Genomic DNA, 8,338 nt, shown 5'->3' on the forward strand with positions numbered 1-8,338 from the left:
AACAATAAAAATAGAAGATTTACTAGGAAAACCAAAAAAATCAACAAGCTAAATCAAAACCAGACTCCTTTGTCAAAGTCGAACACGAACAGAAGTCAAGAAGAGGTTTAGGATCCTCATGAGTCTTGAGGTCTTTGAGCTTGTGATTGACAGCATCCCTTGTGTCTTCATAGAAGATATTCTCTTTGTGAAGATCATTGATGTGAGATTTTATGAGATCAAGGTGAGTGGTAACCTTTTTCAACTCAGTTTTCAACACATCAAGACTTTTCAAGGTATCAACGAGCTGCAGTTTGGATTCCTTAAAGTATTTAAGAAAATCATGAACCACTTCAGCAGAAACCATATCTTCCTTCTCAACATCCTCATGAGTACATGCATAATAACATGAGGCATTGGTATGATCATCTTACACAAGGGTTCTTTTCTTCCTCCCTATAGACTCAAAACCGATACCTTTATCAAGAAAGCTTCTAGCAAAACTACAAGATTGTAAAGAGGAAGACATTCTTGACGACCCCAAAATAACCACGAGTATGCAAACGTTACTCAAGGTTTTGGTATTTAAGGGTTTCTTAGGGAAGAAGGTTTTTAGGGTTTACAAACTGTTGACTCGTGATAGTAACTTGTGTACACATACGAATACAACATGGCCCGAAAAGAATAACACAAAAAAAAACTTTTGCCACATGAACATTCATAAACTGGCTCAGTAAATTTCATAACTTCAGAGAAGCAATTTAGAGCACAAGTGTAGCAGAAATCAAGAGTGCAACGAACACTTCTTTAAGATAACAAGGAACAACTTTAAACACAACCAATACTTAGGCACAACTTGTCTGCAAGCAATTGTTTAGCTATGGACGACAAGAACATAGCTCAACTATACATAAACAATTTTGCCAAAAGTATACCTGAAGATTAACGCAACTTACTCAACATGATTTTTATAACTCAGTTCTTTAACCCTTATGATTAATTAGCACAAGTATGAGCCTTAAGCTCATTACAAGATTTGTGTTTATGATCAAGTCTCTTTTTCCTTCTGAATCTTGAGAGGGATCCCTTTTGATGTGAGAAATTAACATAGAACTTACTGTCGTCAAAATACGAGACATAGTTTGAGTTATTACCAGAAGAATTTTGACTTGAAGAGGATGCCATCCTGTTGACAATTTCTTTATATCCTTCAATTATCTTCATCAGGTCGTTTCTCATATCATCAACTTTTCTTCTTTCTCCTGGGATTTTTTTTACAACAAGAGGAACATTGTTTCCTGACGAAACGACTTGATCTTTCCTTAGATAGTTATTGTTAAGACTTCTGTTCTACTTCAGAACATTTGAGGAACTCATCGAACTGACCTTCTGGGTAACATACACAGGGTAAGTATGAAAACCAATTGGTTTAGTCATACTAATTTCAGTTACACCTTTGAGATTTAAGTCTAAGGTGTGTTGAAGTTGAACCACAAAATTTTTATTCAACCTAAATTTTCTCTTTTGTTTAGCATAGCATTTTGCACTGCAAAAGAGGCATACTTTCTGATCACAAGAGTGAGTAGACAAAGTAGTCTTAACAATCTCGTTAGGAAATTTCTTCCTTCCATGTGATGTGGAACATCCTTGATTAGTGTGGATTTCAGAAACATTCTTTCTGAAAGGAATGGATTCTGGTTTTACTTCTGGAGCTGTAACTTTTTCAGTCGTAGCAGAAGTACTTGGTATATTAGACTGCTTAGAGCATCCTTGAATAGAGAGTTTACTCAAGCGATGTTCAATTTCTAAGGCATCCTTTTTAAGTCTAGCCTCAAGAGTCATACGTGAAGAATGATCTTCAGTATTTTATTTGAAATTGTAGTCTCTTATTACACCAAGAAGAAAATTGACATGGTGTTTTAACCGATTAAATCTGTCAGCTTGGACTCTAACAAGATTTAGAATCAAATCACTCTCATCAGCTGTTTCCCGTTCATTAATAGAGATAAACTCTTTTGAAGGGTAATCAGAATGCCACATGTCGGTGTTTGTCAGTCTCGTCAGAACACAAGGTTCGTTTATATTCAGGATTGACGAATCTTTCTCTTTAACAGAATTAGACGATGCGGAACTTTTATTTCTGGTGACGCGTTTATCAGAGATAGTACTCTTGTCCATAGAGTCAGATCGCTACAAACACAGACTAGTAAGGTCTTAAACGTGTTTGCCTGCTCTAATACCAATTGAAAAAGCGGGGGTACAACAACCACACCCAATATTTCGCTTAGCAATCTATATGGACAAACTCCAATATACTTTCTAGAGAATCAACTAGACAGTCAGACTCAATCTAGATAAAAAGTATATCAAAGAGTTTATATCTCAATCTCTCGATTTGATATATACTCAAGCAAATAGAAATCTGCGAGTCTTTATCAAATACTAGAGAGATAACTTGTATGGTACCAAAGACTAATATCCAAGTGTCAATCAATTTAAATCAACAACCAAAAGGTCGGATATTCTAATTGATTGAACAACGCACAACCTGTGATATTTCAATTATATAACAAAATATAATGCAGAAACACAGACACCAGAATTTTGTTAACGAGGAAACCGCAAATGCAGAAAAACCTCGGGACCTAGTCCAGATTGAACACACATTGTATTAAGCCGCTATAGACACTAGCCTACTCCAAACTAACTTCGGCCTGGACTCTAGTTGAACCCCAACCAATCTCACATTGATCCAAGGTACAATTATGCTCCTATGTATCTGATACCAACAGGATAATACATACTGATTCCCTTAGCCGATCTCACCCACAAATAAGAGTTTCTATGACCCAAAGTCGAAGACTTTAATAAACAAATTTGTATCACACATAGAAGTCTATGGTAATAAATAAATCCGTCTCCCATGAATATACCTACGAGTTTTGTTCCGTCTTTTGGTAAATCAAGGTGAACAAGAACCAATTGATAATCCGGACTTATATTCCCAAAGAACATCCTAGTATTATCAATCACCTCACAATAATCTTAATCGACGCATCGAAAAAAGATATTGTGTAATCACAAACGATGAGACAAAGATGTTTGTGATTACTTTTTATCTTGCCTATCGGAGATAGAAATCTCAAGCCAATTATTACAATTGTACTCGTACGATAGAAACAACAAGATCCGATCACACAACTACGATAAAGTAGTATCGGTCTGGCTTCACATTCCAAATGAAGTCTTTAAGTCGTTAACCTGGTTTAGAAGAAGAAACCAAAGGTTAAAGGAGAATTGACTCTAGGTTAGCACAACTAGTATCACACAGAATGTGTGGGTATTAGGTTTCCCAGTTGCTAGAGTTCTCCCTTATAGCCTTTTGAAATCAGGGTTTGCAATCAATGTTAGCTTGGTAACAAAACATTCAATATTCCTCGTTAGATGAAAACCTGATTAGATTCAAGCTAATATTTATCAACCGTTAGATCGAAAACATATCTTGTTATACACAAATGAGATGCATGTTTCTAGGCTTGTGTAACCATACCCAAACTTGTACATTAGTTGGTTCAACAATAGTTAACCAAATGGTTAGCCATATGATCACTTTCATATCAACCATATTCTTCTTCACCATAACTAGTTCAAATGACTCAAATGAACTAATTAGAGAGTTGTTCAATTACAAGAAAATCTCATGTACTACACAAGACACAATTGAAGCAAAAACGATTTGATTCACTTGAATCGGTTCATGAACTATATAGCCACGGTTTACAATTGCATTCCTTAGTTAATATGAATAAGTTCACAACCATAGTTTTCAGATATAACCTACTCAAGTTCGCGGACTGGGTTCGCTGACTTAAGTTCCCGGATGGAGTTCACAAACTCCAGCAGAAATTTTAGGGTTTGAGAACTTCGCCAGTTCGCGGACTGAGTTCGCAGACTTAGCTCACGCACTACTCCGGTTCACTTGATCAACAAAGTTCGCAAAATTTGGTTCAAGGAATAAGGGCTTATACATATATGCATTTCCACAACAATGCTTATATCCTCCAATGGTTATATAATCTAAACTCTTATTTTAATCATTGGAACGTTCTCAGAGGACGTTATATAGTTGTTATTCACAAACCATTTTTCGTCAGAGCAATTTTCAAAGTGACTGAAACTTAACATGACTTTCGTCACTAGGTAAAGATGAACTTGGCTAAAGCGAAAGCTTACCAACACATATTTCGAAAAATAGATAGGCGAGATAAACTCGGCTCGAAATACCAAATGTGTATAATCTAAATCTATATAGCAAAACGACTTTTATCTCAAGATAGGAGATAAATAGACTTTTGAGTGATAGATAAGTTCAAGTCTCCACATACCTTTTAGTCGATGAAGATCCACCAGTTCCTTGAGTAGTCCTTCCTCTTGTATGATGATTTCCATGGAGTTCTTGAGCTCAACTACACTTTCTATCCTAGTCCGAGACCTTAGCTATAGTAGACTAGAAATCAATACTTGTAGTTTTGATCACTAACATTGTCAAACATGCTTGAGATAGCAACGCATGCGAGTTCGACCGAGCAATGCTCTAATGATGAGTGCTAAATAGTGCATATTTATATATATTTTTGTTGGCATTTAACTCATCTTTTGTGCATTAATTCTACATTTTATCCCATATTCTGTATTTTCATTGTTTTCAAGAAGAAATATTTTTCTTACTTAATTTTGCATTTTTAGGTAACAAATAAAATCTGGATGAAGTGCGGAGCAAAAAGAGCAGAAAAGTAGTGAAAAGCCGGGAGGAATTACGCAAGGAAGCCGCGAAGAATGTTGCGCACAAGACCAAAAAGCTAGGAATGGGCTCAAGAAGGAAGAATTGTTCTTAAAGAAGATATGGGCTTGGCATACCCAAGGCCCAAAACCCTTACCCAAATCCATTTCCTTTATCCATACCCATTTCCATGAGAGCCGTCAGATTGGATCCATCTTGTCATCCAACGGTCACCTCATCACTGTGCATCAAATCCCGATGATTCCGCCCAACACTACAGCACCTAACCTAATCTAGCACTGTTGACTTCGTTGTGTTCCACATCCAACGGTCGCTACAAACTGCTTCTCTCTTAGCCGTCCGATCTACCTACCATCTCCATATCCAGCGTCTCAGCTCGCCAAACATCGAACCAGATGCTCCCGCTTCACACCCTAGCACCGAATCCTATTATCCACCCAAACAACCCATCGCCCCAAAACTTCATCTCCTTCACCCGGCAGTTGCAGAGCTCTGCAACTCCACCACCTCCCCTCTCTGCCGCTGTCACTTCCGTCACCACCACCAGTTCCATCACTGCCACTACTATCTCCATACCGACAACACCCCCATATCCCTAGCCTAGTTATTTTCTTCATCTCACAACCTCTGAAACCCTAGGTTTTGGGGTGAGTAAAATAACTCGAAATTAGGGGACAATAGGAGCAGAGGAAGAGCATCAAGGACTAGAGGAGGCATGGGTCGAGCAGATTTTGGGAGTTTGTAAGTTAAATTTTGTTTAATTTAAGAAAACCCTAATTTGTAATTTGGGGGAAACCCTAATTTTATTGTCTAGGTATAAATTGAGGGTTGGGTATCACTGTTAAAACTTGTTCTTGGACTAGCCAAGTTTCCACCCAATTTGGGTTAGGTTAATTTCAATTGTTCCTGTACTTTTAATTGCTCCTGTTAGTTGCACTTTTACTTTTAATTGCACTTGTTCTTGTTCTTGGTTTTAATTCTCTGTTTATATGAATGTTGTCATGTTAGTTCACCATGTTGTTCACTGTTATGCTCACTGCCCTGTAATGTTAGTGTAATGTTTGTCATGTTCTAAACCATCATGCTAGGGACTTGATGAATCCCTAATTTCTTATTGTGTAGTACATTGATCATATTGCTTTAGAAGGCTAAACAAGTTTAGGAAAAACTTGAACTTAGTTCATCATCACCTCACTTTCACAATGTATGCCAAGTATACTTTGTAGTTAGGTCCATGAGCTGTTGATAAGCTGCAACTCAAGCTGAATTCATAATCTTTTGACTAATTGTGCCGTAGAAAGACAGTTAGTACTTTGGAAAGAATACCATAGTTGTGTTTAACTTTCTATAGGAGAATACATAGTAGAAGTTAGAGTGAATTCAAACCCTAGTTCCCATCCATAATCTACTTCATTCTCATCCACAATTCCATCTTCAACTGTTTAGCTTTGTTTTCTTGTTTTGTATTGCTTTTGCCTTGTGTTTTTTCCCTGCCCTGCAACTCTGTTGCTTTTTCTGTTGTGCATTTTCTTCACTGCTTGAGCAGCTGCATTACTGCTGCTGTAACCCTTGCTGCATTGCTGCCTTTCTCTTCTGCTGCAGCACTTGTGCTGCTTTGCTTTCCCCTTCTGCTGCCTCCTGCATCCAAGCCACTTCTTCTGTTGCTGCTGCCACTTCTTGTGCTGCTGCCATCTCTTTCTCCAGCACTGCTGCTGTTGCTTCACCTGCAGTACTGCACTGCTGCACTGTTTTTCCTTCTTCTTGGCCTTGTGCTGTTGTGCTGCTGCTGGTGCCTGCTGCTCTGCCAAGTTGCTGCTGCTGCCCCTTCTTCTCCTGCTGCCTTCCAAGGCCAACTGAGTCCAAGGTCCTAAGCCCAACCCACAGTTGAACTGTTGAGCCCAAAGCTCAAATCAGTTCACTGAAACAAAGCCCAGCTTTCAAAGCTCAAGCTCAGTTCCTCAAAGGCCCAAAGGCCCAGAACCTTGACTGAATCCAAAGCCCAAATTCATTAAGGCCCAATCCAATTCAACTGTGGGCTTAATCAAAAGCCTAAGTTTAAGGCCAAAGCCCATTTGCACTTCAAAGACCAAACTGAGCCCAAGCTCAGTTCATTTTATTGTGAACAAACCCATTAGCACTCAAGCCCAAATTTAAGCCAAAAGGCTTCATAGCCCAATAGCAAACTAGGAACCCAATTAGCTAAAACGCTTCCAAAACACACCCGATCTCTGTGGATCGACCCGTACTTGCACGAGCTACAACCGACGACCGTGCACTTGCGGTATTACTGTAGGCCCGTTTCATTGCTTCATTTTTATACACATCTCCTGGCCCACCAAGTTTTTGGCGCCGCTGCCGGGGATAATTTTTTAGACCTTTTAGAAGCCTGCCAAGTTTTTGGCGCCGCTGCCGGGGCTTAATCAAAAGCCGCCAAGTTTTAGACCTTAAACTTAGGCTTTTGATTAAGCCCACAGTTGAATTGGATTGGGCCTTAATGAATTTGGGCTTTGGATTCAGTCAAAAACTTGGCAGGCTTCTAAAAGGTCTAAAAAATTATCCCCGACAGCGGCGCCAAAAACTTGGTGGGCCAGGAGATGTGTATAAAAATGAAGCAATGAAACGGGCCTACAGTAATACCGCAAGTGCACGGTCGTCGGTTGTAGCTCGTGCAAGTACGGGTCGATCCACAGAGAACGGGTGTGTTTTGGAAGCGTTTTAGCTAATTGGGTTCCTAGTTTGCTATTGGGCTATGAAGCCTTTTGGCTTAAATTTGGGCTTGAGTGCTAATGGGTTTGTTCACAATAAAATGAACTGAGCTTGGGCTCAGTTTGGTCTTTGAAGTGCAAATGGGCTTTGGCCTTAAACTTAGGCTTTTGATTAAGCCCACAGTTGAATTGGATTGGGCCTTAATGAATTTGGGCTTTGGATTCAGTCAAGGTTCTGGGCCTTTGGGCCTTTGAGGAACTGAGCTTGAGCTTTGAAAGCTGGGCTTTGTTTCAGTGAACTGATTTGAGCTTTGGGCTCAACAGTTCAACTGTGGGTTGGGCTTAGGACCTTGGACTCAGTTGGCCTTGGAAGGCAGCAGGAGAAGAAGGGGCAGCAGCAGCAACTTGGCAGAGCAGCAGGCACCAGCAGCAGCACAACAGCACAAGGCCAAGAAGAAGGAAAAACAGTGCAGCAGTGCAGTACTGCAGGTGAAGCAACAGCAGCAGTGCTGGAGAAAGAGATGGCAGCAGCACAAGAAGTGGCAGCAGCAACAGAAGAAGTGGCTTGGATGCAGGAGGCAGCAGCAGGGGAAAGCAAAGCAGCACAAGTGCTGCAGCAGAAGAGAAAGGCAGCAATGCAGCAAGGGTTACAGCAGCAGTAATGCAGCTGCTCAAGCAGTGAAGAAAATGCACAACAGAAAAGCAACAGAGTTGCAGGGCAGGGAAAAACACAAGGCAAAAGCAATACAAAACAAGAAAACAAAGCTAAACAGTTGAAGATGTGAAGATGGAATTGTGGATGAGAATGAAGTAGATTATGGATGGGAACTAGGGTTTGAATTCACTCTAACTT

This window comes from Papaver somniferum, chromosome 4, assembly GCF_003573695.1.
Source record: "Papaver somniferum cultivar HN1 chromosome 4, ASM357369v1, whole genome shotgun sequence".
Lineage (NCBI taxonomy): Eukaryota > Viridiplantae > Streptophyta > Magnoliopsida > Ranunculales > Papaveraceae > Papaver > Papaver somniferum.